The sequence below is a fragment of the Bombus pascuorum genome, chromosome 14 (assembly GCF_905332965.1).
Source record: "Bombus pascuorum chromosome 14, iyBomPasc1.1, whole genome shotgun sequence".
Classification (NCBI taxonomy): domain Eukaryota; kingdom Metazoa; phylum Arthropoda; class Insecta; order Hymenoptera; family Apidae; genus Bombus; species Bombus pascuorum.
Window position 1 is genome coordinate 11,078,217 of NC_083501.1, and position 22,541 is coordinate 11,100,757.

The 22,541-nt window shown below is 29.3% G+C and overlaps 1 protein-coding gene across 2 annotated transcripts in view; it reads left to right on the plus strand.

Annotated features, from left to right (window-relative positions):
- The window catches only part of LOC132914033 (octopamine receptor beta-2R-like), a 176,829-nt gene that overhangs the window by 89,929 nt on the left and 64,359 nt on the right, over positions 1-22,541 (plus strand). For both annotated transcript variants that reach the window (XM_060972801.1, XM_060972802.1), the window contains one exon: positions 20,587-20,627. The gene's annotated coding sequence lies outside the window, so the exon portion shown is untranslated. The remainder of the gene's footprint in view (positions 1-20,586; positions 20,628-22,541) is intronic.

The window sequence follows — 22,541 nt, forward strand, 5'->3', positions numbered from 1 at the left end:
CTACAATTTATGTTTCTTGCTAACGTACGGCTTTCATAATACTCTACTATGGATATTGTTTTTTCAGAAAATATTTTGGCATAATATATACAAGTACTTTTTTAACAAAAACTGTAGCAACAACTGATGACAATTTCAGTGCATTTCTGTTCATGGTGTTAACATCTTTCGCCTAAATCGTGACTCATTTGCAATATTTCTGTTCCTGTTGTATTTTTTTATTATGTAATAAATTGTTGATTTATTTCTATTTAGAAGAGCCATAATTTCTTTATACGATTTTCCTTTAAGCGCTGTATGTAATTTAACAGCAATTCTTTTAGGTTTACTTGTTATCGATTTCTTTTCACTCGTGATCCTCAATTATATAGAAAAACGTCAAATTTCCATTTGTATTTACTCTCAAGTACTTTTAGGATCATGCTGAAAATCATTTGTCTATTTATATGTATTTAGCTTTGGCTAGAACACATAGCATTCGAATACTTTTGTTACGTGTTATTTGTACTTAATAAATATTATGTAATTTGCTTACACGTTGTTGAATTTTTCTTTAATTCTACATGCATTTTGTGAATGTATATATATAATTTGTTTCAACAATTTGTATATAATGTATTATTTCCTAACGCGCCGTTAGAATATTCTTCATTCATTGCAGGTATCTAGATCATAGAAAAGATTATGTTTAGCTAATCATGAAGTTGTAGAACCTTAGTAAAGTTTGTGAAGTTATTTTATAATATAATAAAGTTTATTTTCTTTGTTGCTTGTTTTCAAGAAAGCAAATGAATATTAATCCAGTACCTTTAAGTTTTGTTCAATACAGCGTAATTTTCTTAAACAAAATATTCATCATGTTCCATAATTTTTATGAGTATATCTATTATATCGCAGAAGTATTATATCTAATTAAAGCACGAAGTTGCTATTAATAAAAGGTTTAAAAAATTAGCAAGCCTGGAAACAAAGATTGGGAAGGTTGACAACTGTTGTTTTGTTATAAGTCCCTGAATTATAAGATGTAATACTGCACATAGTCCTTTTATCTCATTTAGCGCATGTAGAGCATTACAAAATATTTATATACTGTATTTATACAATACAATATCTGCTGAGCTCATACAAAATAACACAGCTGAGACAAATTATCGAGGAAATTATTAATTGATGAAAATGTAAAATAAAATGCAAAGTCATAGAAGATAACGATTTCAAGCACGTAGTAAAGTTTATAAAAATTATAGTGGCTATACAAAATATTTGTATACCATTATTTTATAATAAATAATTTTCTATACTGATTAAATTCAAGTATATCTTACAAATCTAATCTAATAAAGAACGCTAAGAATCTGATAAAAAACGCTTTACTGTAAAATAAAGATATTTACAAATATTTTTTGTACCCATTAAATTTGCAAGAATTAAAGGAAAATAAATCTTCTGATCAAAAAATTCCACTGAAACAATGCTTTAAGTCGAAAGTGGCGTGCGAATATAAATCTGATTCAAATCTAACAAATTTCGAATGTCAAAAACAAACTCCGAAACTGACTTATAGAATTATTTACAGTATGCACGAAAACAAACAATAGATATAAAAATATCTACTGATATGAATATCAAAATAGGTTTATATGTAGGAATAATAGAAGAGTGAACCATTAATAGTATTATGCACTCGAAAATATTACAACTAGAAAAGATATTAAGTTAAACTTTCAGAAGCTAATAAAGAAACAAAATTCAAGAATCATATTACGAAAAGAACTTTGTCTAATTGTTTATATATATATATATATATATATATATATATATATATATGATAACAAATAAAATTAAACAGAAGATCAAATTCACTTTGTATTATGAAAGAGCTATTACAAAATACACAATTTTATTAAGAAAACTTCGAAGAAATCCAGCAATTCTACGATCAAATTCTTAAAGCTTTTTCAATTGCAGAATAATTCTGAGAAATATTCATATTTCCTATCTATCTTCTTCTGAACAAACATAGGCATTACTCCTCCTAGAAAATAAAGAACTGACCCTGAATTCTCATAAATCAATAAAGCTATATAACCGTTTCAATTCGAAGTAACCTTTAAATGAAATAAAATAGAGAAAGAAAGGTAAGAATGTTAAAGAAACTCCAAAGTAATCGTAAACCAACCAATAATTTCAGGACCTCGTTTTCGTAGCGACCTAAACATTTAATTTCCCCTCAAAAGAACGGATTTAAAGGGGGAATTGGACGAGAATGACTGGTCAAAAACAATAAATTCCGTGATTCAGTTTCACGAACTCGCATAGTAACCAGAATGGAATGCATTAAACGAGAAAAAAAGTTGGAACAGTTGTATGAACGTGAATCAACGGAAGGATATGCCGTGTATTCAGTTTAATAAATGACGATAAAGGCCGATGTTGGATCATGGAGGGCGTTTGATTTCATGCAGGATAGCCCGAATTAATTATAATCCAATGGAACGTCTACAACGACGCGTTGAATTTTAATGAAAGTCTGTTCAATGGATAAACCAAATAATTCAAAAAACTTCAAATAAAACGTAATTTTCTCGTATATAGTATTCTACATTTTAAATATACAGGTTTTATAATACAGAGTAAAATTCGAGAGACGTCGAATATCGCGTAACGCTCATATAGTACATTTGTAGAATATTATAAGTAATCTAGTAATAATTTAAATTAAAAGGTAGAGTATTGTTTCTTAAATGCGTCTATAATTATATTATATATGGACTGTGTTTAACTAAATCATGAAGTTATGGAATCTTGAGAAAGATTGTTTTTGTAGAAGTGTTTCATTCTCATTACATTATAAGTTAATTCTATTTAAGGAGACGAAAAGATTAAAAATGTCGTTTCTGTTATAAACCCCTCAATTGTAATTTAGTATTTTTAATTTCAGTGCAGAAAGAAATTACGCCAAATTAAAGATTTGTTCGCTTATGGTTTATAATATTTCCTTTCTAAACGCGTTAATTGCTCTAAGTGTACTAACAATAATCTTTAAATTCATCTTATCTTCATTTTGAGATTTTATTTCTACAAAAGACTGATCTTTTTACAAAGGATCTCCTCTTCCTTTAATCAACTGTGCTGTGTCTCTTCGGGTATTTCCATTCGAATCGCATTTTTATATTCTTAGAAGATTTGTCAAGTTTGAGGAAGATAAGAAAGAACTGTTCCTAATATGCGCGATTTTTCATTTCAATTGTGTATTAAAGTTTCTTTAAAACACCAATAGTTTTCTTCTCCATAAGAAAGAAATTAAGATATACGGAAGATATTAATATAAAATATTATATTTATATAAGAAAACCAGAGCAGAATTAAAACAAATCCAGCCATTCCCTAAATAAAACGTAAAATAAAATAAAATAGCATGAAGAAATGAAAAAATGAAGGAAACATATTTGAATAAAAGAAAAATATAAAAGATGCAAGAAAGAGGCAAAGAATACAAGACATAAAAAACTCGAGAATCGGGACAGGATCAAAACAGATTCAACAACAGTTTCCTAAATAAAAGATCGAATTGAATAAAAAGTAAACAATAAAATAAAATAATAGAAAAGAAACAAGAAATGAAGAAAAGACATTTAAATAAACGACAAATGCGTGCAACAACGAAATAGACAATACCGACAATAAATGTCATTAGCGATTTCGCTGACCACCGCAAAACTCTATACGGAAGAAACGGTAGCGGGGTGATGGTATGCGTGGTTTCGGAACGAGGTTTTCCGGTTTGACGATCCTTCCGGTAGCTTCTTGCATAACCGACGACGGCGTTTCTCGTCGTTGTAGCGTCTCAAGGTTTCCGTGCTGGATCCATTTCCTGACCATCATTGGAGAGAATATTACGCTGGCGGCAATCATTAAATCGACCGCGGACCTGTTTCAACGATATGGAAAGGAAAAGTATGCGTCACATCGCATCGTTCCCTGTGTTCTTCGTGGAAATTCTCCTAAACGTGCCTCGTTAGTTGTATGCTTGTTTGCTATTTTGAAGTAACTTCACACTTTTGCCATTCCTTCAGGGACTAATTCTTCTCACTGTGTTAGCTTGCCACCATTTCACAATTTTTTTATTCGCAACAATCGTTCGATTTTCTTTGACATCTTACTCATTTGTTCGTTTTTGGTTCTATCGTTTAATGGAAACTGAAGCATTTTTTATTTAATTGTCAGTCGAAGAGGTAAATATTAAAATAATTGATGTATCGTGAAAAAATTTTAGATAAGGAATTACGTGATGAATGTTTAACTACATACAGAATTAAGTGCATTAAAAATGAAATGATCTTGGTCTCTTTTATAATGATTATTAACAGTTATTAATAAACTGGAAGGATTTATGCATTCGTGAACTGTACAATTTTGTAAAAAACAAATGCACAAAAAGTTTCATCTTTTTCTCGACCGGAAAACGATATTCATCGCTTTACATTTGAACTCTCCTGAAAATCACAATCCCCAAGATGACTAAGTACAAAACAGTGGTACGTGCAGTGTAATAAATTGCGCCATTAATAATAATAATTATTATCGGTCAATTAGAAAAAGAAGTCATGCAAGTATAATTAATCGGAAAATTGTCGCTTACTAGATGCTGCAAAACACTATTATTACTTTATGTTTTATGTCCTATCATTTGCACTGACTTGGAAATACAAAATCCGTAGAAATATGTATTTACATAAACGTCAGTCATACCATGCAATTCATGGAATTACAATCACCAGCTTTCAATACGTACGTGGTGATTCTGTTTTTATAATTATAAACAAATGAAATCAGTATCCTTGTATTGTGGACAAAGTAACGATCACTGTAAGTTATGGATTGTTAATTGCTATAAAATATAGATTATATTACTTTTTTACCATCCATTATCTGAGTAATTTGTAAAAATTTATAATAGAATATTTATTAAAAGAAATGCGTTTTTCAACTAATTTTAAATTACTAATTGAAATTGTCTATTGTTTTTTGTAAAATTTAATGCTTGGAATTTGAATTAATTTCAAGAATCCCTTTTGTAGATATTCCTTATAAAATATTAACTATCAAATTTCTACATTTCATTTTTATTTACGATGTGAAATACTTCAAGAGATTACTTCATAGGCCATTTCAAATGTGAAAACTCTTGTGGATGAATCCTATGCTCAATATTTAATATAATAGTCACAATAACAAAAAATTTTACATATAGCAAAATCACACCGTTAACACGATATAACTGTCGAGAAAATAAAAGTCAAAAGAACGTAAAATATCAAAGGTAATATTCTGAAGATAAATGTATAAAACCTATATTCGGATTGTATTATTTACTCAAAATGATTTTGTAATTTTATAGACAAGCAATTAGCTATTCTTTGATCAAATATATTCATACATTTACGAAAAATTTATTTTTCGTCTTTGATTTATTATTTTTGGAAAGAGCAAATTTGCAATATATCTTCAATAGATAAAATTCAACTAATCATCCAATAAACGAATTATTTCAAAGATATAATAAAACGACTGAACTGTATTCGATACGTATATATCTCTTAAACATATAACTCTAAATGAGCGGCAAGCAATCAGAAAGACCTGTATCTATACAGCTCTAACAAGTTTCCAATAATTACAGCTGTGCCATACATACAACTCAGAATTGAACCAATTAAGTAGGTAACAATACAGTAACAATCTCAAAAACACATTCTCTATTCTGTCTGGCTTTCATTAATTTATTGGAGGTTTGTCTCGGTACAATTGTTATTAAATGACTAAAACTTCATTTGAATAAAATTATTAATTAATCAAAGCTAAACAAAAAAAGCTTATTAGACGGCAATATACACAGAAAAATTAGACATTTTTACGTTTTACATTGTAAGACGAGAATGTACAATAAAATTTACTGACAAAATGCTTTGTGTTCAGAAACATAAATCTGAAAATGTATCATACACCTGTACTAAGCCAATTCTTAACTAAACATGTCGTAACTTTATCTTTTTAAAAATGAAACCTTGAACGGAAAAATTTTATTCCACGTTTTTTACTTGTTTTCGCATGTGCAAGTTCAAATATGTTATATGTGACAAATTTTGAAACTCTATTTTCCTAAGAACTGAACTTATTTGATTGGTTCTGTATATTAGCAGAACGATCTTTCAAATCCGCCTTTCTATTAATATCAATGATAGACAAATAAAATTTCCATACCCATGATTTTAGTATCAAAAATCAAAATATATTAATAGTGCTAATTTCTCACAAATCAACCAATTAACCTCGATACAGCTAATTATTTGCATTTTTTGGATCCCCACCACATTTCATTCATAATTATTTTGTCTCTGGGGATGGAAACCATATGCATAAATTAAACCAAATAATTGGCTCCAGTCGTCTATTATCCAAAAACGATAATTAATTAGTAATTAGTAATTACACACAAAGACTACCTCTCAGCCACCGTTTGGCTGAGAAGTTATTCATCTGTGAGAGTTCAAGGAAATCTGCTGAGCTTTATAACCAATATAATAGTTCGAAATAGCATAGGGATTTCTTTGAATTGCCTTATTTCACTATAGGTCAACTTCAATCTAATTTACCGTGAAAAACATAACGCAATACATACAAGAAAGCAATCGAGAATATAAGCCGAATTAGATTCGGGTCTCAATAATCCTCTGAAATTTATGTAGCTTGGGTAGGATAGAAAGCGGATTATGATCAGACAGTTTTAAGATCCTAACGAGTGCTAGCTACGTATGTATATTTTAGGTACAGTGACTCGCAGAAGTATAAATTTTATATGTATATTGCGCGTATTACATAAAATCTTTTAAAATTTCATTACCATTACAATGAAACGCGATTGTTCTGATTATATTCACAAAATTTGAACTTAACATGAGAATATATGCTTGTATAGTATTGTGTATATATATACTTGTCTAAGTAGCGAGATATTTTCTGCAACCTTATATTTAGTAAAAAAGTTAATATAGAGTATGAATAATAATATAAGTATAATATAAATAATATGATATAAATATAAATTAATATAACAATATGAATAATAATATAAACTATGAATATTGCGGATGATTACTTGTTTAAATACTTTTGTGATTTTTGTAAAATATATAGTTTTAAATATGGTGCAACTTCTGTATACATTTCTAGAATCGCTAAAAAATTTACTCATTGTAACCATAATAGTTGGGTGACATTACAGTGCTAATGAAATTTCAAAATGTTTCGTATAATTCACATAATATGTTCATAAAAGGAGGAGACAAGTGCATGGATACTTTCACAAGCCACTGCATATGTAGACATTTTCTTCAATTTATATTAACAAGATACAAATGTTACCAGAATATATAAATTAATGACAAACTAATATGTTTTTACGCACACAGCGACCACAGTGTTCTATGGTTAGCAGTCGATTTGTAAATCACATCTTATGACTTCTGACTTATGAAATTATAAGCTTTATCTCCACCAAGAAACCTATTGTGTACGACTGTGAAGTGAAGACAATGTAAAGTGAACACGGAAGTGATTTCCTGTGTGAAATCTCATTTATTGTCGTTGCAAAGATAAATGTAGGAACTTAAGTAGATAAGTATGTACATGGTCTAACGCACAACAGCAACGCGATCTCGTAGCGGTGTCGCTGTACGATTCGGCAGGTCCTTCTTTTTAATTATGCAATGCACACGGGCGTGCAATTCCGCTACGATATCGTAACTGACAAGAGATTACTGCTATGGATGTATGTCATTTGCCGAATCGCAGAATTGTCGTACATTGCAAAGACCAAATATTGCTTTGGATATTGGAACTTTGAACATTCGGATTATGGATTGTTTGGCCATAGGATCGAGGAAATTTTATATAGTCGGTTATAATTTATTATAGTCGGTTCTAATTAGTTAGTAGATAAATGTAATAATAGATACAATGGTATACAAATACCTTTTATAACCACTGTATATTATATTGAAATCGTTTGTCTAGAACCTTATCAGTAATGCAGTTTAAGTCCATATACAAGTCCTTGAAACGTTGACCGGTTTTTAATATTACGGTCAGAATTATTCACGATATTCTCTTTATCAGTTTGGAAAAATCCTTGCAACTTTATTTAGAATTCGATAAGCAACCAAGAATAATGATATCTATAAATAACACATCGTTTAACACTTACAGATGATAAGATTTAATTTCAAAAATTAGTATGCAGTAAAAAGATTGACATCTGTGTCATAATATTCTGCAAAAACTTTAATAAAGGATGAATTTGTATTGAGTTTCGCTATTTGCAATTTTGTAATTAAAGTACATTTTATAAATATAAGCAGGCGCCCACATACTTTTCCATGAAGATTAGGATACTCACAGAGAATAAGATAAATTTGAAATATCTTTAGGCACTTTTTGTAAGCTTTATGATTATTTCCATTTGGAACAATGGATTATGGAGAATCAACATATTCTATGATACATATTTTATCATAATATTAGGTTGATTCATATATTCATATTCAAGGAGTAACTTATCTCTTTTCTCTATAAATACATAGCTTCCATCAAAAAATTCAGACAAGTGTATTTTTACATTCTGCCAATAATTTTTATATCATTTTTTAAAATCCATACGCTTGTGAAAGATGAACGGATTTATTACTCAACCCAATAGAAATCTCGTAAATAGTAATATTAACTCCTTTCTCATACTCCTTTTCAAATTTCATTCCTGCTATATTCGGTTTACGGAGTTTGATTCGGTTCTTTATTGCTTCCAAGGTTATTTAAAATGAACACCTAAACCAAAATCAGTAAAAACAAACATTATTTGTGCGATATTCAAGTTAGGTTTGAATTATGTTCGAACCCGGCAGGAACATTATTTATATATTTTTCGCAATCACTGTTTTAATTAATATTGTTATTTATATTATTAGGTTTCCCGATACAATTGGCATTCCATGGTGTGACACGTTTTATTTCTGATTTTGCGAGTGATTTTACGATACAATTTTTTTTTCGGAACCAATATATAATATACAAATATACAATCTTTATTATTTCTCTATAAATCTTGCAAATGACTCTTTCAAGCTACCATTGAATATTCCGAATATTTACTCTACAAACACTAAATAATTCTGATCAAATAATCGTTCCTTTGATAATGTACATTATCATTACATTCTAAGAGCAGTAAATGTTGTAATACCTTTGAACAGAGGTGTACGTTCGACTAATCTTCAAACTTAGTTATACGAAACGGAAAAAACCATAACTAATTATTTATTGTTAGTTATATATATAATGTACATATATATATAATGTATGATTAATATAATTACTCTATAATATACCAAGAAAATTCCATCATTCACAGGTACTTCAATTTCTTTGTTAACGCATTTGAACGGTCACGAAAAACTTACTTCGGCTGTGAAAAGACTAACGATTACGATCACGCGTGATCGCGTGATAATAAGTGGCGTTGCTCGTTGAAAATGTCTGATCGGATCTAGTGAACAGAGGGACCAGACATACGTGTATCTTTATAACGACGACAGGTTCGAGCTAGTCGATTTTTCGGCCCGTGAAAAAGTCCCGGCACAGTTGAAAATCATTGGTTCAGTAGCGAGAGCCATCGATGCACCGGAACGAGCTCTGCACGGCCTTATGCATCGCGCGCATTAGATCGATCGCGGCCCTACAGAGGAAACTGCATTGCAGCTGCCGAACTCGCGGCCGAGTCCGAAATTTCCAATTTCGAATTCGACAGCGAACGTGCCCGTGATTTTAGTCGTTTAATTGCTGACTGCATTCAAACCGAATATCTGTCCAGGATTTTTTATTTACTCGTTTTTTTCTCTTTCCTTTTTAGTAGGTTTTAACTCACGTCAACTACGCTACGCTATTAGTGACGATAATGAGCATTGAAAATGTTATGAGGATTTGATTTTATTTTTAATACTCTGCTTGAAAACGGTTTTCTGCATTTACAGAAGAAATTTAGATTTTCCCGAATACGAATTTTCAATATTTGGATTATTATTTATTATACCATATATGTATTATATATTATTGTTCCTTCACAATCGTTGTTTCACCACGCAAGTGATACACGATGAGGTTTTGTCCTAGAATTAATTTGGTCTTAATTAATTAATGTTTGAATTGTGGTATTGCGTATTATATTAAAAAGATTGTCTAGAAGCTAATCAGTTTGTATGGTACTATGTTTAGATAGTTCTTTAAGAGGAGTAATTAAAATATTTAATTTGAATTCGTATTCTTTCTATTCAGTTATTCAGTATCTACAATGTATTTTACGTTTAGGAATCTTAGGATACCTTCTGTTGCTGATAGAACTTGATAGTATTTGAGGTAATTTATGAATATCAAATTACAGTTGAGCCACACTAAAGTTCTGTTATCCGAATATGATATTTGCCAATAACAAGTACCTTTTTCAATCCCAAATATGTACATATTTTATTACTGTTCACATATAATGTATTCCTTATTCCACTGAGTAAATTCTGATTATCAGAATTTAATATGAAATTAATAGCGTTTTAACTATCAGAGAAAAAAAAAAAGAAAAATATAATATAAATGAAAAATTCGAAAGTAACGAAAGTGCAACAGAATTAATAAAAAATTACAATCATAGACATTAAAAGACAACATGATGTTGTAAATTATCTAAAGCACGTAGACTCTGGTGATGCTGGTAACAGTAGAAAAACTCTCTATACTGATATAATGAAATGGTTTCGTTGCAATAAAGACGATAATAATGACGACTTCATAAAAATGAAAACAGAAATGAAGGTGTCTTCTCATGCCGACACATTTGTCGCTTTTGAAAAAGGGTTTAGATGTTTCAAAGTGAAGAAAGTAACTATATGCGGTTATTTATGTTGAAAGAATTATGTGACTGAGCGGCGAAAAAGCTATGGGATCCATAAATATATAAAGAGACTGTCAACTAATCTGTATTTGGATAAATGAAATTTCATATTAAACAAGTGATTGTTTCTATTATCTGAAAATTCCATTAGTCGAGCAGTTTTATCTCCCTATTAGTTCGGATAAGTGATGCTCTACTATACACGTATCTCCTAGCGAAAGTTTTAATACGTTAGTTACTTTCCTTGTATAAAATATCAAACTAAATGATATTCCACACACAATTGTATATCTATATGTATGTTTATATTGACATCTATTATATTTATAGTTTTTTAAGATTACTTAAACATTTGATATTTAATATTTAATATTTAAATATCAGTTTCGAGGTAAACATGACAATCGTTATAGACTTTTATGTAGATAGGTATAATAAGAATATAAACAAATCCGTAGCTTCCATTAGAATAACCAAAAAGTGATATGTATGGAAATATGCTATAAACAAGTAATTATACTTAATGTGCTATGGTGGTATATGCGAATAAATAATCTTCTTTCACTCGTGATGAAAGTTAACATTTATTTTGCTTCCGATTTTATAATTTGTCATTTTTACAGTATTTTGTAATGTCACGGCAGATCAGAATATTTTAATGTCATGAGTAGAAAAATATCGAATGAATTTCGACAGACTACGATTGCAAAATATGTACCTGCGGATACAAGAGAATTTATTTACTATGAAATTCCCAGTGACACGATAAAAAATTGCGAACAATACTCATCAGTCAAAGATGATTAAATTTGATATAACGCACTGGAAATAAATACATTTCTATACTATATATTTATTATTCGTATAATTTCTTTTACAGTGTAGTACGGATTTCTGATATACATAAGGAAACTAATAGTTGTAAAAGACATAAAAGCGTTCTTTTATCTAAATTGATACAATCATGGTACACGTGTGTATAAATTATATACATATATGTACTATTGTTTTATAAATCTGCGAAATTTACGTTTACATGATTATTTGGACAGAAAATTTAGCAGATAATTGTCTGCAATATATTCATGTAGGAGCTTTAAAGCTGTATTAAGAATGAAGGGCAAACACTCCTGCTTTAAACCCAACAAACTATATAAGAGTTTGCTTTGTAGAAACAGAATAAATAAATCAATGTCTGAGAACAAGTGGCAAGAAAGCAACGTACATATGTTGAATACAAGACAAAAGAGTATGATTCAGTGCACGAAAATTGATGTTGCAGGTGTTCTTAAATTCATTGAAATAAATTTTCATCATCTCTAATTATATTTAACTATAAAACAAGAAGGTTTCAAGATCATTAAAAAATGCACGTAAGACATAACATTGTCAGATGTATCCGTAACAAAAAATTGACAGACTCGTTTTAAGTAGGTACTTTCAGGAAAAGAAAAGTTTCAACTATTTTAATATATATGCAAAAAGAAATATTGTATATATAACAATGTTATCAGAAATATTTAAAGAGAATTTCCAACATCACTAAAAATATTTACTCATAAAAAGGGAAGAACTTTTGTCATCATCATTTATGCTCAGAACGAAAGAGAAGAAGAAATTTTCGAGCTAAAATATTCACGAGAAAGAAAGAATTTCAGCTATCGTTATTTATATTTACCTCGCGAGAAGAAGGGAAAAACTAATTTCTGCTCCTTCCTTAGAAATATGAACAAACCAAGAAAATTGTTAACATTATTAAAAATATATAGAATAAAAGAACTCTGGCATTTCCAAAATATTAATAAAAAAACAGGAACTCTTTGCTGTCAAAAATATATATAACAGAAATTATTAATTATCCGAAATATTCATAAAATGATAAAAAGAAAGAAAAATTCCTTTTTAAAAGTATTGATAAAACCTGTCAAAAATATTCATAAACCAAGGAAAAAAGCATCATCGAACACATTTTCCACAAGGCGAAGACAGGGAGAAAGCAAAATGATTTTAATCAACGTCTCGAAGAAGTTGCTGTGTTGTGCGAATGCAACTCGAGGGAGAATGGAATTCGCAGCGTTGCATTAAACTTCGCGAAACTTTCATCTTTGATGCAATCAAACGTCCTAGCTGAATAAATAAAATATCAGTTTCTTTTCCCGAAAAAGCGCGTATGCATTCCTTTTCTTCTTTCGAAGTTGGTCGAAGTGAATCCAATAGCGACGCGGCCACTCAGGAAAATTACCTCTTTCGCCTACCCGCTTCTGCTGAAAAGTCAACAAACTTGCACAATCCTGTTGCTTTGGAACGAAGCGGATTAATCCAACGTAATGAAGTTCGTTACCGGCTCTCGTTGATTAACGAGTCGCATGCAAAAATATGGAAAAACGTCATCGAAAGAAACATAAGCTTGTGTTTTTATGATCGTGGAAGGATAAAATTAAAATCGAGTCAGCGGTGCCGGGAATTATTTGTGATTTTATTTGATATCTGCTACGTTAGAATATACAGTCGATTAAAGTTTCATATAAGTACTTTTTTTTATATCTTTTTGATATCTTTACATTATTACTTTCTAATTATATAACTAATTTATAGATACGATAATTAATCATGAAAAATATTAAAGTTGTCCTCTCCTCACAATTCGTTTGTTTATATATAACTTCTTAATATTAAAGATAGAATTAATTTCACAATATCAAAATATTCTTTTATTAACTACCTAAACGCAATAAAAGTCCCAGAAATGATTGATTATAAACGTATCAGATGTATTTCCTAAGAGAAAATTATTTTTCTAACGTTGACTAACTTTGATTGAAGAGGATTAGTCGCGGAACGTCAACGAAGATTTAATTGAAAAATATGACGTCCTTTCTACAGCTCGCAGTGATTGGTAATTGAAATCTCGAGAAACTAAACATATTTCCAACCAGTGTAACTGAAACGGTAATGGATTAAACGAAAGGAGCAATGGGAAAATCTGTGACAGATATGTCTATAAGGTATATCTTGGAGAACGCTTTACTTTAAGAAAAATACAGTAATTTGATATTTTGAAAGATATATAGCAATATTTCATCAATTATGTACCTAGTATTTCTGATACACAGTTTCTTAATAGTATCTTCTTAATTGGACTTTTATAACATCTTTTGCTCTTTATTATTAAAATTTATTGTTTATTATTATTTATTAACAAAATTTCGTTCAATGTGTACTGAATACTACTACCAATATTATGAAATTTCATTACATATTTTCTTATGGAAAATTGTAGGCGGAGAATTCAAATAAGGAATGGTGATTTAGTATATTGAAATATATACATAGTGAAGTTTTATTAATTTGTATTCTTCTTAATATTTTGTAACCAATTATGACGTATTTTTCTGCTCTTTATTGCTAGAACCTTGTTCAGCGTACACGTACGTTGGACATTACCATTATTGTTATGAAATTTTATTTTATAATTTTGTACAAATTAACGAGGAAAAGCTTAAATAAAAAGTAATGACTTTGACATTTCTTTAATTGGAATAGTGCGAAATGTTTCATTCTTTATTGTTGAAATATCGTTCGATTGAACATTATTTTTATCATAAAATCTTATTCTATATTATTTTTGTCATAAAATTTTATTTTATAAACCAACTTATAGTTTTAGAGCATTTAAAATTCCAGATGAATCGAAGCTTTTGCTTTTCATTCTAATTACTTATATCTAAAGTTACTCCTTTACCACCTTCCTAAATTTTTATATTATCAAGGAACATTATTTCATCTATAAATGAAAAAAGCGCTTTTTATAATTTTTATAAAGAAGATATTAAACGATTTGTATAAATATATAATAAACACTAAATTATAATAAACAATAAATTACTTGTATAAAGAAAATATTCAACATTTTCAAATTAAATGTTAAAACCAAGTAACAGATCAAATCCATTTCATTCGGAATTAATAAATTGTTAGAAAAATTAGCAAAAAATACCTATTAAGAATAGGAATGAAATTAAAAATGCAATTAAAACTAAAACAAATATATCGAACTAGCTACAAACGTAAACAATCATCTACTGCTCAAACAATGATGAACAATAATCTAAGAAATAAACTTCTGCGTCATAAATTTCTTATTTCTTGTACCATCAATGATAAATTCTCAAGCAATTCTGTGAAACAGGAAAGAAGAGAGACCTTGAACCACACCAAAACGTAACAATTTTGTTGATCAACGCGGAAACATGAATGTTTGTCGGGGTTACTGATTGTTAGAAATGCATGGTACGACGAGAAGGAACTTTTACGATTGTTTATCACAGACATCGTCTAATGACGAGCATCGAGCGAGCAGTAGTTGAAAAAGTTTTACTGTTTCGAGTTCATAAGTTTTCCAATCAGCGAAACGTTTCGACTGACGACAGTCGTTTCCAAACAGCTGCATTCGAGTAGAGTCGCGCTAAAAATTGATAGATTTCAACTCGATCGTCGCAAGTTTGTCGTTGATTGTAGTCGGAAGATTCGCAAGTGAAACAGTGTATCTAACAGTTTCGTAAACAGTTTCAACATTTATTTGCTTCTCTATTTTAGAATCTCTAATTTTGAATATTGGAAACGTCGATATTTGAAATTTGTGCGAATTACATTGTTCTCCTCATTTTGGTCGTAAAACGTTCTAAAGATCGCAGCTTTGCTATTTCTGTTTTTTTTCCGCAAACTGTCGTTCTCGAAATTTCCAAATCCTAGCTTTTCAAACTGTAAATACCTTAACTCTCGAAATTTCCAATCTCTGAATTTTTCAACGCTTAAATCCCCGCACATTTAATTTTTCAAGTTTCGAATTTTTCAACTCTTGAAATTTTAAGATTTTCACATTGCGATTTCCATATAAGCTATTACGATAGAAACTAATTTCAATTCTAAATTTTGCAAATAGCAAAATTTACGTTTGCAAGCTAGGCTGAACAGCTGCCTTGCACGCGAAAGCATGAGAGGCAGAATTTGTTAGCAGTTTAAGAATTGGCATATCATTTGAAAGCTTCCTCAGCCTTGTTTGTGGATACGGCTGATCGAAGGTCAATGTTGCAATCACACGTTGCAGCAAGCTGCATTATTTGCGGAAACTCTGGGACATTCTAAAAGTGAGTGTCGTGGTAGCCTTCAATTACGAAATTGTCGATTGCATCGGCCGAGAAAATAGACAACACCCAGCTCTTCCACGAATTTTCATTTCTACTCAACTCTCGAGTCCAATTGGTTTATGTGCTTTAATAAACGTTAGCTTACCAGTGAGAAAAAGAGAGAGAGAGAGAATACTTTTACTCCTCATTTAATACCCATTTATTTTAATTGGGAAACGTACTGCCGATCAAAAATTTGGAATGATTTTCGCAATTTTGGCTATGCCAAATCTCCTATTAATGTTTTCAGAACTTTGAAACTATTTTTACAAAACCTTTTACCTTTTTATAAAAGAATTCTCTAAAGTAACAGAATTCTATGCTTCTTTAAATTCTGAAATTTTATGATACATATAGTAATTATAAACATTGACAATATATGTATGTTTAGATACTTTATTATTGTTTAGTTAAATATTTTGTAGAAGATGATCCAATTAAATCAAATGAAATAGTTTTATAATGCTGAAAGGCAAATACAAATTTCATGAGATAACATAGCATATAAATTATATTACAAAACTAAATTAAAATATTTTGAAATGAAATATTTTGCACTTACATTTTATTCAAAAATATTTTATGGGGGATAAAAGAAGGCACGGTATATAAAAAAACATACAGTTTTGTTTGGAAATATTACTTTAATTATTATAAAATATGGCTCACTTTTTATCGTTTAATGTCCATTATCTTTCAATGTCTATTAAGTTTTAATAATTAAGATATAAATACATAAAATATTATACATACATGTATATATAGTTAATAATAATTAATTATTTTCTGATTATATTAAACTAATCAGTACAAAAACTAATTACGCATTAAAATACGTAAAAATTAAAAAAATGAACAAGTTAAGCATTGACAAAGATAAATTTAAATACTTATGTGACATCGAATTGGTATAATCTTGATTGTTATTACACCTTAAATTATGTCATACTTTAGTAGAGTAACGAAAGATATATTTTTACAATGAAATGTTTAGATAGTATTACAAAAACCTGACAATGTATTTGCCAATGTGACATTTTATCACAATTTTTTTAGTCTGCTTTTCACTTCCTATTACTCATATTTTTCTTGTTTACTTCTCACCACTCCGTCGGATTTTCCACTAAAGATACAACAATTATTCACCATCCCACGTGCTGGAATTTTTCCTCGCTCATCATTGTTTCAACAAAGTCAGATTCTCATCATAATTCCACGTAAAACGCGCTTTATTCACGTAACGTGACGTGATTAAGTAACCTGCCTGGCAGAACTTTGTAAACCAGCGAGCGAAGAATTAATCGAAGTCTAATTAACCGTTTATTCTCAGCTCATTTAACACGAAACCGTAATGGTGACTTTTTCCCATCTACCAATGGGCGAACCAGCGCCACTTTCTGCCTCGCGGTCGTTAATTTCGGTCTCAGAAAGATTTAATTGCTGGCTACCGAAGTTCTGGCCCGTTCCCATGGAGCCTTACGTCACGAAATCGCACAAATTGAAAGATTCCTATCAGTACGACGATTTTTTGTCGAGTAAAGGTTTTCTTCCGAATTGAAATTCCGAAATGTTACAGGTGAAAGATGTGATAATGTTAAAGAATTAGAAGTAAAGAATTAGAAGTAAAGAAGTAAGAATTTGAAGTAAATTGTGTAGAATGAAGAAAATGAAGAGAAATGCGTAGAATGCACATAGTATGCAAAAATATATAGAACATCTAACATATTTGCTTATGATATTATAATATAATACGATTGTGTTATTATAATATAACACATGATTATTTATAATACTAGTAGACAATACAGTATATAATAGTAGAAAATACAGTTTCCCGTCTAGAATTAATTCTTTAGTTTATTATATTCGCAAAGATATAAATTTGAATAAACATCTAAAGTCTAGTTATGTAACATATGAAATATCTGATATTTAACAAATTTCAAATTAACCAAGTTCAAATATAAATATCATATATAATAGAAAAAATTTTTAGTCGCAAGCGATATATAAAATTATTCACAAACAGGTGAAAATTGGTGATTAATGCGCACAATTATAACATCACAGGATCACATAAGGAATACAATAAACTACATTAAGGAAACAAGCATATACACTACAAAATGTAAGCCATTTAAAACCAATATTGCCGACAATGAGCTCGTACTTGATGCGACATGAAATACAGAATAAGACGAAGATGGAGAAATTAAATATTTCATTTGTTATAACTAAAATAATATCTGAAAATCTTTGGTTTTCTTACTAATTAAATGACACTTTTTAGTTTAGATCTTATGTTAATTATTACTGAAAAGTAGAAAAATGAAAAAGATTGGGAAAAATTAAAATAATATAGATATTAAACTAATCATTATTAAACATTGGCTGTTTTATTGTAGCCATTTTGGAATTTTAAGGATAAAACATAAATTTCATATCATCAACCATAAAATCTAAACGAGAATGTTGTTAAATATAAAAGATATATGCAGTTGAATATACGATAAAAAGCGATATATGCGGTTGGATATACAATATTCTGGAAATATGTCTTCATTCTCTGAGAAACAATTAAACTTTGTAAAATTATGTCGGAAATCAAAGAAAGTTTACAATTTATGGATTGAAGATAATTTACTGTTATGTATTAAATGATTAAGGTCAAAAAAGTGAAAAGAAATATAAAAATAGGAAAATGTGTTTGTAATTTTTATGTAGTTATGTTTATTATGTGTTCCATGTATCTGATGCTATAAATATATAAGACATATCTGCACTTTTAATTCAAATTTTTCGGACAAATCCTTGATCGTGCTCAATTTTTTAAAATCGAAATTATTTATGCACAATCTTGTAATTATATAAACGTTATAAATAACATATTATACTTACGTTTAGAAGTATATATTTATATTCCATAGTAGTATTCTATTAAGTGGAATCACAAATTCATTTGCGTAAGAATATTTCTTCTTGGAATTAAGATATAAACTGTTACAATACACATAACATAACATAACATATAGTACATAAACATATATGTATATGTACATATATATACTTTTTTTTCTATCGGTAATTTATCTTCGAAATCTCAAATCATTCTGTTTTCGCTTTTCAATGATCACATCCTTGCTATTGCAGCAACGCGCTGACTTACGCAAACTCAATTCAATTACTCTCAATAATCGATAATCAAATATGCCAATAGATTAATAACAAACAATATTATGTAACTATTCTGTTTTTAGACACTATATTTATTCTTATATTTGTTTTCATTTTGCTACTTTCTGATTTGTTAAAAAAATAAATCTACAAATTAGTAGGAAAAGATACAAATCAAAATAATAATTAATAAAACGTAACGTTAAGGATTTATAAGTATATATTTGTCTTCAATTTCTTAATTCTTGCTTATTTCGTAATTGTTATTACTAACCAAATTTTTTAAAATAAATCCTTAATTATTTTAAGACTTAGAAAACTACACTTCTTGATAAATGTAATTTATCTTCATCTTAACTATATTTGTTTGCACAGAAACATGACACGGTTATAATTTTTCCGTGCGCTGAATGCTATTTGCTTGGCCTCGACAATACATGCGGAATCACTGATCTATGGATAGATAAATAACAGCGCGACGTGCGGCATTAATTAAGCGTAACTTAACAAGCGTAACGTACTGTGTCACTGCCAAGAGACCATATGACTGGTTCATTGTCACGGTTCAAGGTGCTGATCGTTGCATCACTTATCGGCTGGAAATCACGTTCTATGTCAATATTTTTTTCGTTTATATTTTGCTGATCAGTATCTGAATCTTTGTTTTCCATCGTACGGTTATTTCTATATTATATTCTATATTATTTGAGGGCGAATACGTCTTTGGTGTAAAACTAAAAAGATCTCTCTTATGCATTTGATATGTTCTCAATTTTTTAATTTGTTTTTAAGCAACTTCCAAATTTTGTATTATCTTACTGCTTCAGTTTCAGCTAGTTTAATCTTAATTTCCTGTGGAATTTTAAATTTCTTTCTCTCTAATTGTATGTTCCATTTTTACGTTTTTGATGACCTAAATTCTCTTATTTCCGATTAAGCACTTTGCCAGATCATACTCTAATCTTAGTTTCTCTTTTGCATAATTTAACTAAAATTAATAAAATATCGTAATTGCTAAAATTTGTGGAACAGAACAACCTTTTTAAAAATTTTTAAACTCGACCTGTGATTTTAACTGAATAATCTATACATATCTATTGTAATTCATGCAACTGCAAACTATCAGAGAAAAATATATTTAACTTTACATAATTTTCTCAGTTTCCTATTTTTCAAGATTTTAATCATATAATTTTCTAAGTTTTTAATGTTTCATATTTTTATTTTTAGGATTCACTCTGGGATTTCATTATAAACGCACAGCGTTTAATGTAAGTTGATTTTGATAATTCTGAATATTTTCCTAATTTTTCATTTATTATTTACATAATTATGAAATTCTATTTCTTCATTTATCTAAACATTTAACTTTCTATTTTTTTAAATTCTGTTACTTTTTGAACCCTTGCTTATCAATTCGATAAATTTACAATTTTTTATCTTTGTTTTTTTATTTTTTCATAGAATATATCTTAATTTCATCTAACATGTGACTTATTTGCGTTTCCAACATCGTGATCTCTTCTATCTTTCTAAGTCCGTCCTTCCTAAACTTCCTGATCTGAATCATCCCGTTAATTTCTCAACCTAACCATTTTCTTACTTCCGTAACACCAGCAAACATCCGCCATAAATTAAGGAACCAACACTATAAAGAAGTAACTCTAACTTCCAATTCCTCGTACCACATCCCTTCTTCACCATTTTCTGTTTATCCGTACTATCCTATCTTTAAACTTTAGATTAATACAATCTTTTCTTAATTTGAAGGTATTAGAATGTTTTTTTTTTTTTTTTTAATCAAAATTGGTTTTTAAATTTAGCGAAGATTTAAATATTTTCTTTTTCCATTTTTCTTTGCATATTAAAATTCCCATCCTTTTCGGTTCTATTTCCAAATACAACGTCAATTTAAATATTTTAATTTTCTATCTTTATTTCTAAAGAGTGACAAATCGCCTGTTTTTAGTTCCACGATTTTGCAACTGAATTTTGTGCCAAATAATACCTTATGATGAGACATCAATCACCACTAATTTTCAGGTTGAGCTGACAATTAGTTTCTGACATATAGGTGGTCAAAAATGTGAAGATTCATTAACTTAGATCATACGCTTCGATGCACGAACTTTAAGGTCAGTTTAACAACTTTAGAAATTGTTGGCAGTGGTTTTGCCAACAGTTAACAACAAATTTCCTTTCTAAATAAGAAAGGTATTACAGTCAATTCTCACAGATAATTTTTAGTAATTATGATATCGTGTTACTATAGCATAAGGTGTAATCTCAAAATGAAGCTACTTCATTTTAATATATATCTTAGTATCTTTAGTAGATATAGGATCTTTTGCTAGTTTAATTTTTTGTGTAGATACAATGTATAGCGTTTTTCTAGTCTTCGATTTTGCTCTATTAAGAAACTGGGACTAGAAAATTGTTATAATTGGTTAAGCCTGCGTTGACCAATAAACGTTATTGAATTTCGATATTTCTTCTTTAACTGTAGGTATTTTTAAGTCTCTGTAATATAGTTTCATTGATTACGTATCAAAGGGTATTACTGATAAACCTTAATGCTTTTGGTTGAGATCGCTAGACGAACAATGTTAAAATTGCTGACTGTGCTCTACAATTGAGTCCCATAGATCCATACACATCTTAGAGTGACTTTATATAAGATGAGATGCTTTCTAGGGATCACTTTGATCGCTTACGCAGGGGCCATAGAACTGTCTCACTCTTCCTTTCGAGAAGGTGCTTTTGGTCTTGATATGCTATTTCCAAGTTAATCTTCTGTGTAGTGGCATTCCCAGGTACTTTATCGCGTGTTTAGCAGGGATTTCTGTGTTATTCAATGTTACCGGTAGACACGCGCGTTTACATAAGGTGAAAGTAATATCCGTAAATTTGCTTCCATTTGATGCGCCATTTATGGAACCACTTCTCGATATTGTTTAGATGCTTTTTGAAGAGCTGTAAAAGGTACTTAGGATTTTCATGAAATTTATTATCATTTTTTTTTTCATCATCTCCATTATCATATATCTTTATTTGTCACCAATACATGTGGCTGTGATAGTGTTGGTGTAGTGGATATATAGTTATATATAGTTATAGTAAGTATAAGAATGATCCAAGGACATTGTCCTGTGATGCACTAGTGTCAATAGGGAAGTCTTAAATTG